Raw genomic sequence first — 18808 nt, 5'->3', positions numbered from 1 at the left:
CTCGGTTAGATCATCGTAACTGCCAGATTCTAACATGCCTTGACGAGGGGAGTTCTTTCCGTTGCCGAATGTAAGTGTTTCGTATGTTTGGTGATGGAAACCTACACCAGGGCTTGGCAGCTTGGGCAGTTGATTGTCCTCCCGAAGGTATGCGATGCTTGGTAAACATACCAGGAAAATATGATGCATTCTCATTCACTCGCGCTCAGGAAAAAAAAAACGAGATATGATAGAAGTGCAGATGCGGGGTGGTGGACGATGTGGAAATGCTCACGTGTATGCATGACGATATTTTTAGGATTAGGATGCTGTCACTGTATAAGTACGCCCCTTTGATAAGTAATAAGCAGCTGTGGTTTTCCGTCAGTGTCGTATGTAAATTTATCATGTCGTGTTTTTTTTTTTAAGTGGCGCACACATTTGGGACGTGGAAATGTCATAATTTCCACTCGCAAGAGTGATGGTATTTTTATGCTGATTTTTTTAGTTTTTTTTATAATCTCATGAGCTCATTAAAATACCAAAATGCCGCTTAGGTACAGAGGGGATGGACAGCATAAGGCAACGACACGGCAGGTCTTCAACCTTGCGCGATTGCTGTAACTAGCTCCATTGCATCCATACAACTATTTAATCTCTCTTTCAAATGCAGTCTCGCTGTTGCACGTGTCCAAGAGATGATTTCCGAGATACGGTGCGTGGCCTTATTCTTTCTTTAGTTGGCGCTTGTGTGTGTGTTACAGTCCCGACCGCGTCTTTTTCTGCCGCACCATTCTTCCTCAAAAACTTGCCAAACCTTCAAGCTTCTTGCTCTTCTTTCTTTAAGTAAGCAGGTTGTTATCTTCCATCATGCTGGGATTGATGTTAGAGAGAAATTATTGTGCTGCGTTAAAAATTTGATACCATGAGTCTGTGCCTGCCTGCCTGCCTGCCTGCGTGCGTGCATGCGTGCGTGCGTGCGCGTGCGTGCGTGTGCGCGTGCGTGCGTGCGTGCGTGCGTGTGTGTGTGTGTGTGTGTGTGTGTGTGTGTGTGTGTGTGTGTGTGTGTGTGTGTGTGTGTGTGTGTGTGTGTGTGTGTGTGTGTGTGTGTGTGTGTGTGTGTGTGTGTGTGTGTGTGTGTGTGTGTGTGTGTGTGTGTGTGTGTGTGTGTGTGTGTTTCCAGAAGGCGCGATGCTTTCTTCTAGGCCTTTCTTTATATCTCCTTCCACCTATCAGCTGCCTGCGTTGTCAAGCTAACAGGTGCAAATGCATCAACGATGAAGTCAGAGACAATCGGTCGACGCGATTAACTTCAGGACCTCCTTCCAGGGGCATTTGCCACTTTGTTCTTTATCTCTAGCCCACTATAGCGCCTTATGCTCTTTCACAAAGCCTGAGCTGTTATATGTCACTTTTTTTTAACTGATGTATTCTTGAAGTCATTTACCGTATACTGCTAATGTGGTTACTAATGGAAGGGATTTATCTCTCCTCAGCTTCAGTTATGCCTCAGACTGGTACGTAATATCGCCGTTCATATTTCTTTACAGCGTCTCTTATCTGCCCTCGTAACGAGAATAACTGTGCTCATATGTCTTGGTACTTCGTTTTTGCCTGGGTATCTTTTTGCTTTGAATTTAGGTGTATCTCCCCAGGACTCTTAACGCAACGCAGGCAAGGTGCCTAGCGCAAAACTGCTGCAGGGGCACAGCGCTATACACGGTGAGTTACGGACATAGCTGCGAATATACTGTCTTGTTCAAAAGTCTTAAGGCCACAGCGTTCAGCTGCTGCGAAATGAATGTTCCTAGAATGCTCCGTGTAGCGGATCGTTCAAGATACAAGTCAAGTAGGAAGCTTCTTTAACTCAAGAAGAAACATTCTGCTAGCATTTCGAGGTCATTTGGTCTTCGATACTGCCGTAATGGCTCTGTTATGCGGCTGACGCGAAAAGCTTTTGGCCTTAAGACTTTTGACCGAGACTGTACTACACGCGCAGTCGAAAGTTTACGGGACGCGTAATGAGCTAAGAACGTTAATTTTACCGCTGTTCTTGCGCCCTGGGCGGAATAACTATATGCAGCCTAATACTGAGCGTGCAGTTTATGCTGTGCATCGTTGTATCTCGAGCACTGCTCACTTGACGCAAAGAAATTCAGTTTATTCGCTTAAGTCGCGTAAAAATATACGAGCTGAAACTTGCTACTCATATTAGGAGCAAAAATCATGCAAAATCTGTCAGTGTTAAGCAACTTGTGCCAGCCAACTACTACACGGTATAACTTTCGAAAGAACTTTAGACTACCCGACATAAGAACGAGCTATGGTACACAAACACTGACGTATTTAATCCCCAATTTTCTATATGCACACCCACCTTTTCATGACATATCGCAGCAATGTATAGCATTTAAAAGGTTCAAAAATGCCTTCAGAACGCATATACGGTCTAATTCAAATCATTAAGCATACATGTTTTGAAAATAAACTCTGTATTGGATGTTATTTTTTTTTGTTATTGCGTTAACCCTGGTATAATGTTGTAATCCTTTGGACATGTCTGAGCACTGTATGGGTGACAGGGCTCTCGTCCGGCAGATAGAATCTGCCTTTTGTTCTGTCATCCTAGACCATCTGTGTCTGAAAGAATGTTACAAAATTTAATAAAAAATTTTTCCTAGTGATTGTACGATCATCAAGAAATGAAGCACGAGCAAGGCAATTAATTGAAGCACGAGCAACAAAGTGATGAGATTTTAGCCTGGGCATACTCAGCACTAGTCTAAAAACGGATACGCCTGAATGAGAGCAAAAAGGGAGTAAGCTTTCATTCATTGCGCCCTCCCTTTTATAAAAGGGTGTGCTCTAGAGGACAGCTTACTCCCTTTTTAATCCCTTCGTATTCAGTGTGCAGCGCAGCTTAATTTCACTTTTAAGACGCAAAGGCTGACCTTCAGAAATGTTAGTCAACCGCGCTCGTATTTCCTTTCCACGACCTGTTTTGTTTGTGCTTTTTATTTCAATATTTCAGTTTGCATGCTCTCGTTTCATTTGTCGCTGATAGTAAACTCTGCCGAATATAGCGTTTTTTTTTCGCAATATTTTAGTAGATTGTATTGAACGATTTTGGGGCTAACGCGAATGAAAAGTAGGTTTTTAACGACATGTAGGCTCTATTCAGTGTCGTGAATTGTGATGCAAACAGTTTGGTGTTTTCAGCGACGCCGAATATAATCGCACCATTTCTAACTTTAAATGCTTTAAAAATAATTAATGCGTGCGTATTTAGCACCGGTCTTGGCTAAGCCACGTTGGTATATTCCAATATCTTACCTGCTGTTCTCTTTGCCTTTAACCCCCCCCCCCCCCCCCCCCCCCCTGTCAATATTACATCGCCCTCCTGATTTGAGAATTTTTTTTCACGAAAGGAAAATGGAGCAGTAAATGTCTCACATATTTCGGTGGACACCTGAACCGCGCCGTAAGCGAAGGGACGCCAGCAGGGAGTGATAGAAAAAAGAAAGAAGCAGGTGCCGTGGTAGGGGTCTCCGGAACAATTTCGACAAGCTGGGTATCTTTAACGAACACTGACATCACATAGCACACGGGCGCCTTTGTGTTTCGCCTCTATCGAAATGCAGCCGCCGTGGTCGGGTTCGAACCCGGGTACTACGGCCACTTTTTCTGTTTAGGGAGCCGGATGAAGTGAACAAGAAGGAGCTCATCGCCTAAGCCTCTCAGATGCCGAGCCTGGAGGCACGCCTTTTTGCCCTCGATACTCAACGGAAACGCACACAAAGGGCTTATCCCATCTCCTCATCGCTGATCTCCGTGCGTGATGGCGCACAGACGTCCGTCCCTTTTAGCGCGATGAACATGTAAATAAAGTTTGGTGCTTTTTTCGGTTTTCGGTTCGTTTTGCACTTCGTTTCCGGTGTTCGAATCCAGTGTTCACGGATTCCAGTTGTTCGGATAGCTATAATGGGTTAATGTGCACATAAGCGGAATTGGTCAGTATCTACCTTCATAGATCCCTGGGAGTCTTCCTACCAATACTAGCGCAGTGGTGCAGATGTCAAGCGGTGCGCCACTGCCCATTTAAGGCAGATGCTGCCATCGGTGGGACTTGGGTTGCTTGGGTTGGGCTGCGACCCAGGTTGGCCTTCCCGAGCAGTCTCGTTTGGTTGATTGATTGATTGATTGATTGACTGATTGATTGATTGATTGATTGATTGATTGATTGATTGATTGATTGATTGATTGATTGATTGATTGATTGATTGATTGATTGATTGATTGATTGATTGATTGATAAGCTGCAAACTAGGTACAGCGGGACCGACTGTTGGCCGACTGCGAGGACCCAAGACCTCTAACCCTTCAATGCTCATGCATTTAAGGTGTCAGATAAAGTTATAAATTTCTAGGAATTCATCATTAATGGCTTCCTGATTGCAAAAATGTAGGAAAACTTTGAGATTCATTAAGAAAAAATTAATTACATATCAGTTTATTTGAGGTGATTTTTATAATATATCAGTGCCTAAGGTCTACAAAACCATGCGCTAACACGCAGGCGCATGCAAGAATTAAGTGGAAAATTCAGAATTGGTCTAACAGCTGTGAATGCAGCAGTACGACCTCATAAATTTGACTGTTTTGCGTTAGGGCTATCTTTTGTACACACTTACCTTTTAATGAGCCTCCTCAATCTCTGGGAGCTTATAGTTTGGCTTTGCGTTGATATATATGTTGGAGAAGACCGTCACTGAAGTGCGGTAGCAGTTCAAGTAAATAAGCAGGCAGAAATTAAAATTATTCACATTTTTGTGCTCTGTATCATATACGCAACGTCGGGCGTTAATGATATAAGGGTTGCGTTGCCGCCGAAAAGCGTGATTGACGTGCGGGCATCTTTGGTTTGTAAGGGGGTGTTTATTGTGGCAGTCCAGAGGAGCACCGCGCTACGACAGACAGATGCCCCAGACCGGAAAATGAAAGGGAGACCGCAGCCACTTCTGTACGCGCGGCCCCGGTTTGCGTGTTCCTATTCTTGTCTATGCGTTTTTGTTTATGCTTTCCGCTCTAACCAGGTGCGGAAATGCTTAACTACTTCGTGGAACTCCCCGTGGCGCTCGCGAGAAAACAACCTCGTGAGCATCGACGTGTCATTGGTTCTTTTACTCCTGAGAAAATCCTCCGATTGGCTCTAAGAAACTCTTTTCCGACTAGTTACTAAAAGGGACCGCGAATTGGTAGGAAAACTTATTTAATCGGGCGTGTTGGCGCCAAAGGAAAACTTGGAGAGGCCTCGACTTAGCTCTTGATGTAGTAACGGAAGAGAAATTGAAAAGGGTCAGTCTTGGCGCTGGCCCCGATCCGAAAAACTAGGAACCGCTGTGTTTTATGCTTGTTAGGTAAATAATGAAAAATTCAAGCGCCACAAGAACATTTAGACTGAGGGGCACACAGCGCTACTCGCAAGTGATATGTTTTTTATTCAGAGGCAACAATATATACACAAAAACCAACAGAAACACCCGCAAGTCACGCACCGCATGCTTAAGTTTAGGCGGGAAAACATTACCACGTGACGCGATCCTGATTCGATTATGTAGGAACTTAATCTCTCTACTGGAAAGGCTGATTGACCTGTCAATGACACATGAAAGCTCCGTTTTTGATATAAACAAGGCCTCCACAATCTCTCGCTATCCACTATCTATCTAATCAAATGAAATCAAATTTATTTCTGTCTTGAAGAGGTACAGACAGCGAAGGCGCAGAAAAAGCCGTAAGGTACGGCTTGACAAAGCCGCAATCCCCTTTCGCTTGGCTGCGACTTGACCGCAAGGCTTATAAAACCAAGACAATTGGTCAACGTATTAACAGGTATACAATGATTAAACTACAAAATAAAGTGAAACAGCATTATACAATATTGAATCGACATTCACACTCGATAAACATAGATCGATAGCAAAGAAAAAGAATAAACGTATTCTACATGTCAACGTACATAGCATGCAAAGATTTTTTTTACCAACTAAAGAGATCAAGATTTTTATATGCTAGTTGGGTTAATCAGGCTGCCAGGGTTTCGTGAGCAGCGAGCTCTAACCTGACGTTCCTGATGATTGTGGATGCTAGCGATCGCCATGGTCAACGTGTGAAAAATTTGTAAATAAATTGCAAATCAATCGAGCTTTACACTTTGCCAAGAAGAACGTCTGCTACTCCCCGTCTGCAACGTGTGGGGTCCAACCGAGCTACTTCTCCACCGAGGACCGACAACGCGGAACAATAGCACTACGTCACGAGAGATTAACTGTCTCTATCGGCGCTATGTTTATAGGTATTAACTTTTTGATTGCGGATTTTTTGTTCAAATTACCCGTTAGACATTAGTATGCGTGGATCGCCCGTTGTATTCCCCTAAGAAAGCTTAATAATTTATAATTTCTTCTTCATGCTGTTTCCGTTTTAACAACCGAGCTATGGTTGTGAAGCGCAAAAGCGCTGAGATCACGTGAGTAATGAAAGCAAGAAGTGCAATGTAATTGCTGATACGTAAGCTGCAGCCATTCCAGCTGTTGAAGCAGGCTGCCTTAAGCGTTTTAGTGAATTAAAACTACGGCCCTGTCGTCAGCATCGTCATCATCAGCTCGAATAGGCCCACTGCACGACAACGTCCTCTACCTTGTATTTCAATTAACCCTGTCCTGTGGCAGCTGCAGCCACCTTATCCCCGAACACTTCTTATTTCATCCGCCCACCTAACTTTCTGCAGGCCTCTGCTGCGCTTTCCTTCAATATACCAATTAAATCTACTTATCAGCAGTCATATCGCAGTTATTTTCATTACTCACTTGACCTAAAAACACTTTACATATCACAACCATGATTCAGTTGATGAAAGCGAAACCTCACAAACGTACGAGAAAAGAAATTCACTTATGAATTACAAAGCGGTGTAAGCAAATATCACGTCGTGATCCGTCTGTTTTAATATAGTATGTATGATTGCAGGAAAAAAACATGCTACTATAAAGAAGTGTCTAGCCCACAATGTCCAGGTCGAGTCTCCGTCTTTCGTGAGCAGCGATGAAATCCCTGAATAGTGCGACGCTCTTAGTTAATTTTTAGTTAATTGGTTCGCGGTTAGTTTCTTTATTGTTAAGTTACTGGGTTAGTTAGGGAGTCAGTCATTTAGTAAGTGGGTCAGTTAATTATTTAGTTACTGGGCCAGTTAGATAACCATACCTTTAGTTAGATTCTTATCTAGCTATGTCAACACCTAGTTGGTTAGTTAGCCAGCTAATTATACAACTAATTGATTAGTTAGTTGGTTACCTAGGCATTTTGTCATTAAGTTTAGTTGGTTAGTTAGTTTTTAGTTGGTTAGTTGGTTGTAGTTAGTTAGTTAGTTGATTAGTTAGTTGCTTGGTTGGTTAGTTAGTTAGTTGGTTATTGAGTTAATTAATTAGTTAATTAGTTAGTCAGTTAGTTGGTTGGTTGGTTAGTTAGTTGGTTATTGAGTTGGTTGGTTAGTTAGTTAGTTAGTTAGTTAGTTAGTTAGTTAGTTAGTTAGTTAGTTAGTTAGTTAGTTAGTTAGTTAGTTAGTTAGTTAGTTAGTTAGTTAGTTAGTTAGTTAGTTAGTTAGTTAGTTAGTTAGTTAGTTAGTTAGTTAGTTAGTTAGTTGTAGATCACTGTGAAGCTGAGGGCGCCCGTCACTGGGTCTCTCTGCTGCAAAACACTTCGCATCACTCACAGTACCAGCGAGTTCATTCCTTCTTCCGCGAGGCACGGCCTCAAACAAGGTACCCCGTTTTATACTCCGGTTTCCGATTAGTTGTATTTAGCCGAAGTTGGAAAGCTCCTGTTTCCCCGGGGTACGCGAGGGCACTGCGTTCGACGCACGTGTCTAACCCTTTACTTTCGTCCCTGCGTGCAGCGATACGTATCTTTGACCACTGTAAACACAAGGCTGAGTAGTTCCGGACATCGCACAACGCATGATCGCTTTCTGAAAAGAAATAGCAGTGTTTTGACATGGCTGCCTGCGTGGGTTCGCTGCGCCCCGATTTTAGTTGCCCACGTGGACACGCGTGTTTCAATTTGAAATCGCATCCGCACAGTAGCGGATGATCGATATTACTTGTACTTCTTGATATTTTGGTGACTGCTTTCTTATATACGCACGTGGATACTACGCAGAAGTGAGTAATGAATAAAATATAAATGAAAAGCGTTCGCGCTTTATGCTTTCAGAGGGAACCGGTTTATTTAATGCTGTGGAACTTTTTCGCCGAAGTCGGGGAGTCTGTGTGTAACATCCGAGGCCCGCGACGCGTGGGGGCTCCTTTAGTGGTCTATAGCCTCCTGCGCCTTGATAGACCAGCGAATCCCGAACCACAGCAAGCATTTTCCACTGGTGCCGACGCGTATGGGTAGATGTTTGTTGTTCGATTGGTCATGGACGTCTACAACAGGTACTAAAACGTGGGTGAAAGTGGCGGTGGGTCGAATGTCAACGCATTCACTGCGTATGCCTGTCGCCATCGATTAAAGCGCTACTGCACTCGGTGGAGTGAGCGTGCACTCTGCGCTCAAGGTGACCTTGACGCGGAACCACGGCTGAAGCATCAGTGACCTAATCACATTTAGCTTTGCTTCCCGCGACATTAAATGCGTCACCATCGACGAGGTCGGCCGGCATGCTTGACTGCGTCGACAAATGTTTGCTATTCATAACTTCCTGATGCCGTTTGGCAGTATGGACGGGATCATGTGCGGGACCGGCGTCAGCTACCGCGGGCCCGCCAGGATTCAGTGGTGCGGGCACTCGCATTGGAAGCAAGACGTAGAAAACGCAAAATGCAAGCGTAGGCGATACGGGTGAAACGCTGTTGTCACAGATGTGTTTCTTCACACTGTGTTATAGCCCGTCAGTTTTTTTTTTCCTGCTGTGTGTACTTTATGATGACATTTCCTCTCCATCCTGAGCATTTTGATATATTCCCTAATCAAGCACTCATGATCTACAAGAAAGGGCGGGGTAAAGGCATTACTGGACCGTTTATGGTATGGTATGGTATGGTATGGTATGGTATGGTATGGTATGGTATGGTATGGTATGGTATGGTATGGTGTGGTATGTTATGGTATGTGTTTAAAAAATAACAGCGCGGAAAACGGGGACTAGCATCAGCACACCATCCCTGCTCCTGCGTGACAATGAGGTTGCCTGTCTTAACCCAACATAGTGCACGTGCCTTGTGGTTTTATTTTTTGGTTGTTGCCTGTTCGCTTATATTTGCCTGTTTGCTGTGATTAAACTTTAGTTGATAGTCAGCGCTTGTCCTGTGTTTTCTACCCTCTAGTCGCCGTTTTCCGCGCAGTTATTTATTAAATATGTATCACCAACTCGCCCGCCTTGCTATCGTGTTGGTTTGGTATGATATGGTATGGTATGGTATATCATGTCATGTCATGTCGTGTCATGTCGTGTCATGTCGTGTGGTGTAGTGTCGTGTCGTGGTGTGGTGTGGCGTTGTGTGGCATAATATTTTATATGATGTGATATGCTATTTGATATGTTATGGTATAGTACGCTAGTGTCTAGCGTGGTATGGTACGCTAATGTCTAGCACGGTATGGTACAGTGGGTGAAGCAATGAGCATAGAAAAACCCCGACAGCTATGGCACGTATCCCTGCACCAGTCTTTCCTTTGGCGACTTTCAAAGCGACCAATAGGGGCGCAGTGGTTTCGCGCTGGCAAAACTCGAAATGTTGAGAGTGTTCGCCATGCATAAATAGTTTTGCTAGACCCATCTATCGCTCGCCTACGAATCTTAAGCCATCAGAACTGTCTTATGGCATACTCGGTACTTCATCAAGCCTAGAAAATCTGGGTAAAAGCTTCTAGTTTGCGCGGCAGCCACCAGGTTTTGCATAGCGCTGAATGGCAAAGCCATTGAATGCTTAAGGCAGTCAGGACTGCTCTCTGCGAATGTTGGAACCATTTTACCACAATCTGCAGCGCGCAAAAACAGTACGCTATCAGTGAATATCTTCGCCGTGTCATTGCTCTCCTTAGGTTTCTCTCAATAATTGATATGCGAAATGCGCAACGTTATCTCTTCCCTCTCAAAGAACTAGGCCCGCCATGTTGGTTAGGTAGAGAAAATAAAAACCGCGGCCCGGGGTTAGGTAAAGACGGCTAAGCTTCATGTGAAATATGAAATAGTGGTGCACTGTTGTGTTACGCAATGTACTCTGCGGGAATACTACAATGCAGGCGGGAACCAGGTACGTGTCAGCTTCTCATCTATTTTTTTTTTACTGTACGCAAATGTTTCAGTAGCACTAAATGCAATCCAAGGTGTCACATGTAAGCGCGCCGACACGTCAGCACCTTTCGCTTTTAGTGCGAAACCTCTGCTACTCGAGGTATAACTCATAGTTTTTCCTGGATTCGCACGTTTCACCTTGAAGCCCGACCAAGGTCAAACAAGTCCACATCCCCAAGACTAACACTCTGACTATGTGTCTTGCTTTACTACTTCGTGCTTTGTCACACGGAGTGCTAGACGAAAGGGCATAATCCCTTCTCCCTGTGGTCGGGGATAGACCCCTCTCTCCATTGTGGCGCCACTCGCTGCATTGTCAAGCTAACAGGGTCATGAGAATCAGCCGACGCAATTGGTTGAAACTGGCTCCTTTTATGTGGAAAAGCCGCTGCGTTCTTGAGTTGTATCTGACTGTAGTGGTGCGCGTTTTTTGTGGCAGTAGTGAAGGTACCTACGATACCGGAAGTAGGAAACCTACAAAAAGAAACAAATTACTGCACCTTTTCTGGTAACATTTTAAATATACGCCTGCTTTCTGCTTGTAAATATTGAGTGTTAACAGTGCAATATCTGCTCCACAGGAGTCTTCCACCTCGTTTAATATGTGCCGGTATAGCAGGTTGCGAAAATCAACGCTTGCAGCAGCGCCGGTATCGCACCTTAGGTTTAAAGGAATGGCGTTGCGTTGCTGGCCTTGGGTCATGTGGGATTATGCAGCAAAGCACGCAACTGCTTATGCCCACGCCGCGAAAGTTTGCAGTATGAGAAATTGCCCTATGCCAGCTCGTATATCACACAGCGAAGTATAACTGCTAACTGCTAACGTCAAGCTGCTCACTGGCAGCTTTTTTTCTGCAACCCCTGCACCTGTATTGTAAGGTTATAAGATTGATTGATTGATTGATTGATTGATTGATTGATTGATTGATTGATTGATTGATTGATTGATTGATTGATTGATTGATTGATTGATTGATTGATTGATTGATTGATTGATTGATTGATTGATTGATTGATTGATTGATTGATTGATTGATTGATTGATTGATTGATTGATTGATTGATTGATTGATTGATCGATCGATCGATCGATCGATCGGTCGGTCGGTCGGTCGGTCGATCGATCGGTCGGTCGGTCGGTCGGTCGGTCGGTCGGTCGGTCCCACCAGGCGAATGTTTTCCACTTGAAAATAAAACAGCCACGATAACACGTAACGCTCAACCCGATGCTTGCTACAAGCACCGTCTGACACATAATTACTAGCCTACAACGCGTTCATCACATACACCCGAGAGTACGCTAACACTTGGTTTCTGTTTACTAAAGAACACATACTCGGACTAAAGCGGGTGGAAAGGAAGGAAGTGAGATTCATCTTTAATACGTAGAAATTAACTGATTCTCCTACTGATCTACTTAAGAACGCTATCATCCTAAATCTTGAAAGAAAAGCCAAATTACTGCATTCAAAGTTCATGCATCCGCTAATTCACAAGCACATAAACATAAATACTTCGAGGTACCTCAGTTATATTACTACAAGGACCACAAGGCATCAGAATTCACCAAAACTCACCGAATAACCATTTCGTACTGACTGATTCAGATTTTCATATTATCCACGAGCCGTAAGTGAATGGAGTAGCCTAGTAGAACTTTCTGACGTTCTAGTTGGTACATCTCCGTTTTTACTGTTCCGTTTTTATTGTTGTTTTTTTATGCGCCTTTTACACGCCGCTTTATGTGCCTTTTTAAGTTTCTTCTTTTACATATGCCTCGTGTTGTTCCTTACGTTTTCTCTACTCATGTTTTTGCACTTCATATCAACCGTTATCTGCTCATGTTTTTGCACTTCATATCAACCGTTATCACTATTTAGTCACCTGTTGTTACATTCAGCTTCTCGTTCTTCGTGGTGAGCTTTGTTACGCCACGTGTTTTTTTTTTTTGCCGATGTTTGAAGTTGTTTGCCTCTGTCATTCATTTCGCACACCCTCACCCCAGCAGATATAAAAGAGCGTCTGGCATCCTTTCCTGTCATTAAAGTTGGAAGTTGCGCTTCTTTCCTCTGTCTCCAAGTTTCCTGTGTACGTGCTGTTAGCGCCCGCTGTTTAATGGAGTAGCGTAGTTCCATTAATTCTTAACAGTCCTTCAGTTCATAGCTTTGTTTCATTTCTTGCGAATCATTTATAAGAAACATCATTGGAAAAACCATGTCATTGTTATTTTTATTTCCTCCGAGTTTTGTCTATGATCTAGTTTTCTTTTTTTTCAAAATCTATAAATAGTATGAATAAGTGTATTTGTAAACCCGTTCTTCCTTTTTACGCTTTATCACTATTTTATCTAAAGCGCTACACGTTGCTGTTAACACTAAAAAGTTGCCAAACCTGGATCATTCCAATGTGTTACATGTACTTGGCAATCCTGTATGTGCCCTTACCGGAGGTGATTGAGAGTATCTGGAAAGAAATAAATGCGCGAATTAAAAAGACAACGACACCAAGTTCGGCTTTCCGACACACTTCCCAGGGACACTTCTTCGAATATTTAGCGCCAAACTTCGATCGAAGCTGAGCGCGTGGTAGAAGCATCCTGGCGCTGGCTAAACGAGAAAAGCGCACCTACATATTATTTTATGATGAACAGAACAAGCAGCCTCAAGGCTGATGCTTGGGCTCTGAAATTCTCCACGCGAGCTTCATGGCTGATTCACTGATATAATGAAAGGCATGCAAGCACGCATAGCAAACGGCGCCACAGCTCGACCGATCCAAGATGGCAACCGGAAGCTTCGGGCGCGTTGTTTCCAGACCACCATCCCAAAATATTCCCATTGAGTTCCTAGTAACACGGGCACCTTGCCACAAATTATTAAAGTGGCTAACGATACGCTTTATTTACCTTAATAACCTGCGTTTTTCAGGCTGCCGAATTACCACGACGTATTTGCAGTTGTCATCACTGTAGTGCCGCTTATCCGCATTATAGTACATGCATTTAGAACTGGCTCCCTTCCCTGCGATTGAGAAAACCAACGAAGGGATAGATCGATCTATCGATAGATCGATCAATTGATCAATCAGTCAATCAAATTACACGAACTGAGATTACACGAATGGTGGGAGCCAGCACCAGCTTCTTGTAATATTCCGTAGCCCTGGATTTAGGACCCGCCTCTTTTTTGTAACAATTTTTAATTACTCATTAAATGCATTAGTCTTGGAACTGTTTAATATCATGCGATGTTTCATACTTTCATGCCACGTTTCATACTTTCCAATTATCACCGTATCTCCAGTGTTACCGTTATGAAAACTACGTTACCATTGCCCCCGTTTTCACTCCGCAGAAAAATTTCTCGCTTATGCCTATTACATAAGATCTATTAATACAATCCTGTGCTTAAGAGCCAGCTACTAACTACCCCTACATATGTTTCAGGCCGCATTGATCATCTTTGCAAAGTAGGCGTTCCGTCATGCCATATTGAACACGCTTTTTCTTCTTTTTTCCCAAACAATTCTGGCAGTTGGAACCACCTTCCTAGGCACATTGTCGATACTACTGACCCATGTTCTTTTAAGAATGCCCTATGTAAACTCTGTTTATAGATGTTAGTCAATTTTATTTTGCATTCGCTTTCGCTGTCTTATTGCTGCCTGCCTGCCTTTTGGGGGGAATTGTTTTTTTTTCCTTTCCCTTCTTTTGCCTTACTTTTGTGTTTTTTTTTGTTCATTTTTTGTAGTCTTATTATTCTTCTATATGTTTTTTTCTGCTGCACTGTATCTTAGTCTATGTATGTTTTTCCCACTCCCCTCTTTATTGCCTTCGGGCCCTGAAGAAATTTTATAAATAACCAAGTAATTAGGTAATTAATTAATTGAATCTTCGTCGCGCCGTGGCCCACTTTGCCTCACATACTTTTTAAGCTCTACCAGTAGCCCTTCTACGCATCCGGGGGTGTAGCTCAGATGGTAGAGCGCTCGCTTAGCATGCGAGAGGTACGGGGATCGATACCCCGCACCTCCAGGTAAAACTTTTTACTCTCTTTTTTAAAACTATCAAATACATCAAGCCATTTATTCAGATTGCGCTCAGCAAATTCACTGTCACAATTTATTTTAAAACCATTTCTCACGTGACATCGCTGAACCGCACACTTTGGCCTGCTACATCTACAATGCCTCACCTGTCGCGCTTAGCATGTCCACTTTAGTATAGGGGTATGAGCAAAATTTAGCGTGCTTTAGTACTGAATCATAAAAAAAAATTTGTCCATACGAACAGCCTAGAAAATGACGAAAATTTTCACGTTTTTCTCAGTGGGAGAGAAATGACAAAGCACAAAAAGGTGGTGGGTGAAAAAAGTGCGGCAGGAACATAAATAACGATCGCAGTGTCTGAGCATGAGTGGGGCAGACTTTTAAGTTAAAAAAAAACTATACATATCGCTTTCCGCTAGACCGGAGGGGTTACAGCACACACTCAAAGCCACCTGAACTACGCTGCTACATTGTGCATATTCAAGCCCAGAAAATGAATAAGATCAACTCTTCTAGTCTGCGCGGCAGCCGTCAGGTGTCGCATGACCCTAACATTACACTGCTTGAGTTGTGAATGTTGGAACACACTACTGACTTTGTGTGACCGTCAGAACTAGCCTGTACGGGACCAAAAATGATTTTATGCCTCATTCTACAGCGCACAAGAAGTATGGGTGATCAGTGAGCATCTTCGCGCGCTGTCTCCTTTAAATGTTGAGTTTAGTCATGGTCGTGAAATGTTTAGTCATAATGGTCGATGGAGGACAGTGAAAAACTCCTTTCGTTGCCGCTCTTTCATTCCTTTTTTTTTTCTATGTTCCCCTCCCCACGTGTAGGGTAGCCTACTGGGCATCGCCTGGTTAACCTCCCTGCCTTTTTGTTTTTATATTTCTCTGTTACAAATGAATATATATATTCTCAGTGAGTTACGCGGTCTTCGGAACAGGCGGCCGAGAGATGGCGCTGTTGAGGATGCTCAGAAAAGGTGGAATTATGATGTAAATATGAAAAGCAAACCATCGCGAGACATGGAAGACCCCGTGACGGAGCAGGACAGACGACCTCTAGACTAGCAACTGAAATTTATTTCAGTACCTATGAATATATCCAGAGCAAATTCGCCGTTAAAATGTAAAAAGCTGAGTAAATAAAGTAAATGCTATAGAGTAATTGTAGAGCATTAACTAGAGGTTGGCAGTTATCGTAATTAAGATTAATAATAGGCACAATGAGTAAATAAAGTAAATGCTATAGAGTAATTGTAGAGCATTAACTAGAGGTTGGCAGTTATCGTAATTGAGCTCAATAATAGGCACAAATTAAACCTGTTACATGCCTACGCGCCTACATCCAGCCATGATGACCTGGTTGATGGAAAGCTTCTATGAAGACATGTAATCGACATTGAGTAAAGTAAAAACACAGTATACTGTACTGATGGGCGATTTCAGTGTCAAGGTGGACAAGAAGCAGGCTGGATACCGCGGTGTGGGTTACTATTACAACGTTCTAGGAATAGCAAGGGGGAGCTGTCGGTACAATTCTCAGAAGGAAATAATATATGAATCATGAATGCCTTCTCCAGCAAAAAGGAAAACCGGATGTGGATATGAAAGCGCCCGAATGGGGAGAGAAAAAAATGAAAAAGAAAAACTTTATCTTGTGCGGTCACCCTTGTACCGTGCAAGATGTGGAGGTGCTCGAAGAGGTGCGATGTAGTGACCATTTGATGGTGAGGTCTCGAATTCGCCTAGAGTTGAAGAGAGCGGAAATAAAACTAGTAGGAAAGATTCCCATAAACGAGCCTGCGTTAAGAGGGAGACTAGCAGAATTCGTGACCTCTCTATACCTCAGGACGACTACGTTACTGTTCAAGATATTAACGATAATCTCCGAGATATCATTACTTTGTGCGCAATATAAGCAGATGGTGGGATAGTTAGACCGGATACCGGTAGGCTCTATGAGGAGACAAAAGAACTGGTTAGGAAACGTCCAAGCATGAAAGCGTCTAACGCAGCCGACAGCTAGACGTCATAGTGTTCTCACTATTAATCATTAAGCGTAAGGTAACCGAATTATGGGAGTATGGTACGGAGAGAATCGAGCACGCCCTAAAGAACAGAAGTAGTCTGAAGGCTGTCACGCGGAAACTGAGCACACACAAAAATCATATCTGTGCGCTAAGAAACAATCAAGGCACTGTCATTGCCAGTAGGGATAAGATACTTAATGTAGCCCAGGAGTTCTACACAGATCTGTGCAGTAGCCGATGTAATCAGGCCGATAATGGGAGACGCGGTAATGCAGAGAGATTGGACATTCCTTCAGTAACGAACGAGGAAATAAAGCATTAGAAGCAATGCAAAGGCCGGGAAAGCATCGGTAGTATTATCAGGTAATGTCAGATCTGCTGAAGCACGATGGTGATATTGTGCTAGATAAAAGGGCCACGCTGTATCGCGGTGCTTCGTGGCCTCTACCCGATCGAATTCTTGGAAGAACGCTAACATTATCTTAATAATTAAGCGGATGTCAAGTACTTGCAAAACTGCAGACCGATCAGCTTACTGTCCGTAGCCTACAAGGTATATTTACTAAGGTAATGGCTAATAGAGTCAGGACAACATTTGACTTCAATGAACGAAATGATCAGGCAGGCTTTGGAAAGACTACTCTATAATAAACAGCATTGACACCATCAATCAGGTCATAGAGAAATGCACACAATATAAGCGACCCCTATACAGGCTGTTTTACCGAAGGATTTACACTATTTTTTGGAATTAGGGTTTTTGAATTTGAAGAGCGCTTTTTTTTCTTGGCACAGCGTTGTCAGCGCTGTACTGCACCAGAATACAGCCAAGATGTGCTAACTTGCAGGCTGATTAACAAATACTGAATAGTTTACTTAACTATTACTGTTAGGCTCCTTAAATATTGAAGGACGTGTAGCCCACCGTAATGAATATTCAAACCGGTGTTTAGAATCTCAGAAACGCGGTTACCCTCGGAGCTGTGAACAAACTAATTTTGTTTTGCCACAGCGCCGAGGGTAACCACGTTTTCAATATTCCAAAAACCGACATGGATATTAAATATGTGGGCTACACGCCTTGCAATAATTATGGAGCCTATCAGCACTAGTTAAAAATGGTACCTATTTAATATTACCTAACCACCTTGCAAGTTGTCACGTCTTAGATGTATTGAATGCACCGCACCGCTGACAACATTATACCGAAAAAAGCGCTAAATTAACTCCAAAGGCTAATTCTTAACATTGTGTAAAGACTTAGGTGAAACACCCTGTATATAGCCTCCATACCCTATATATAGCCACTAGCCTTTTGAGCTATCGGTCCAGTGTTTTGTGCATTTTTCTTGTTATCGAAATAAAGTTGCCATTAAAAAAAAAAGCTGAGTAGACACCCGGACATGCGGAATCAGGCTGTAGATGAGGCTTATGTAAAAACGCTGGAAAATATCTATAGCGCCTGCACAGCCGCCATAGTCCTCCATGAATAAAGTAATAAGATCCCAATAAGCTATATCTGGAAGAACAGTCGCGGTTTATTCGTATAAAGAGGACCGGCTGAACCCACGGTTTTCTTGTAGAAGTACACAACTACACTCATCCAAATCTTTCTTGCTTCCCTTTGCTACCTGCGAAACACAAGTGTCGCGTGTTTAATTTCGGCGGGTGCAGAATTTCCAAGAACCGCTTGCCGCGTCGCTTCGAGGAAGATCATGTAAGACAACGGTGCTGTCACAACTGCTGTTATAAATGCTCTGAGTTGAGAGGCGAAAATCTTTGCGACTGCTAGATTAGCAGGATCAAACCAGAACCAATAAGAATATACGTTGAGCAAAAAGGTTTTGGGCCTTTTTGCTGGGAAAGAGAAGAAAAAGGATAAAATGATAAAAAAGGAGTTCGCATGAGACGAAAGGGCAGCGAGCATTCACGCTAGGTGATGCGACACCCTGCAACAGTAACCCCTAGACATGAGCATCGTAAAGCTTCATCCAAAGCTGGGGATTAAGCTTGAAATAGCATAATCCGAGCCATTTTGTTCTAGTTTCGAATGGTGCAGTTCTCGTCTCCTTGTCACAGCATATCTCAAGTAATCTTATATGTAAAGCCGTAGACGCGGATCAGTCGGCTCTAACGGCACAGAGACTCCTACTTCCCAAGAATAACTGAATTTTTCTCACTCTTATATTACGTCATAGCGCATGTTCACGGAAACGCAAATCCCTGTTGCTCAAACTAAAGCCGTCACACACACACACATGTAACGGTGGTGCGAAAGCTGTGAAACCGACGTGTGCTTAGCAGCTCAAATGAAAACAGTCACGCTTCTACCTGAGGCATTCTGTGTTGGTTTTTTTTTTGTTATGTAGTCGAACGAACTACGCCGAAGTACC

General features: G+C 43.2%; 1 long non-coding RNA gene and 1 other non-coding gene across 2 annotated transcripts; both read left to right on the top strand.

Moving 5' to 3' along the window:
• Positions 1-1473: 1473 nt before the first annotated feature.
• On the top strand, positions 1474-3776 carry LOC144110181 (uncharacterized). The gene is made up of 3 exons (XR_013309746.1): positions 1474-1496; positions 1621-1701; positions 3672-3776. It is a non-coding gene; the product is annotated as an uncharacterized LOC144110181 (long non-coding RNA).
• A 10517-nt stretch (positions 3777-14293) lies between these two features.
• Positions 14294-14366, top strand: TRNAA-AGC (transfer RNA alanine (anticodon AGC)). Its single transcript has one exon. It is a non-coding gene; the product is annotated as a tRNA-Ala (tRNA).
• The last annotated feature ends 4442 nt before the right edge of the window (positions 14367-18808 follow it).

The sequence above is a fragment of the Amblyomma americanum genome, chromosome 11 (assembly GCF_052857255.1).
Source record: "Amblyomma americanum isolate KBUSLIRL-KWMA chromosome 11, ASM5285725v1, whole genome shotgun sequence".
Taxonomy (NCBI): domain Eukaryota; kingdom Metazoa; phylum Arthropoda; class Arachnida; order Ixodida; family Ixodidae; genus Amblyomma; species Amblyomma americanum.
The sequence above is the reverse complement of the archived record's forward strand: the minus strand, read 5'-3'. Positions and strand labels throughout refer to the sequence as shown.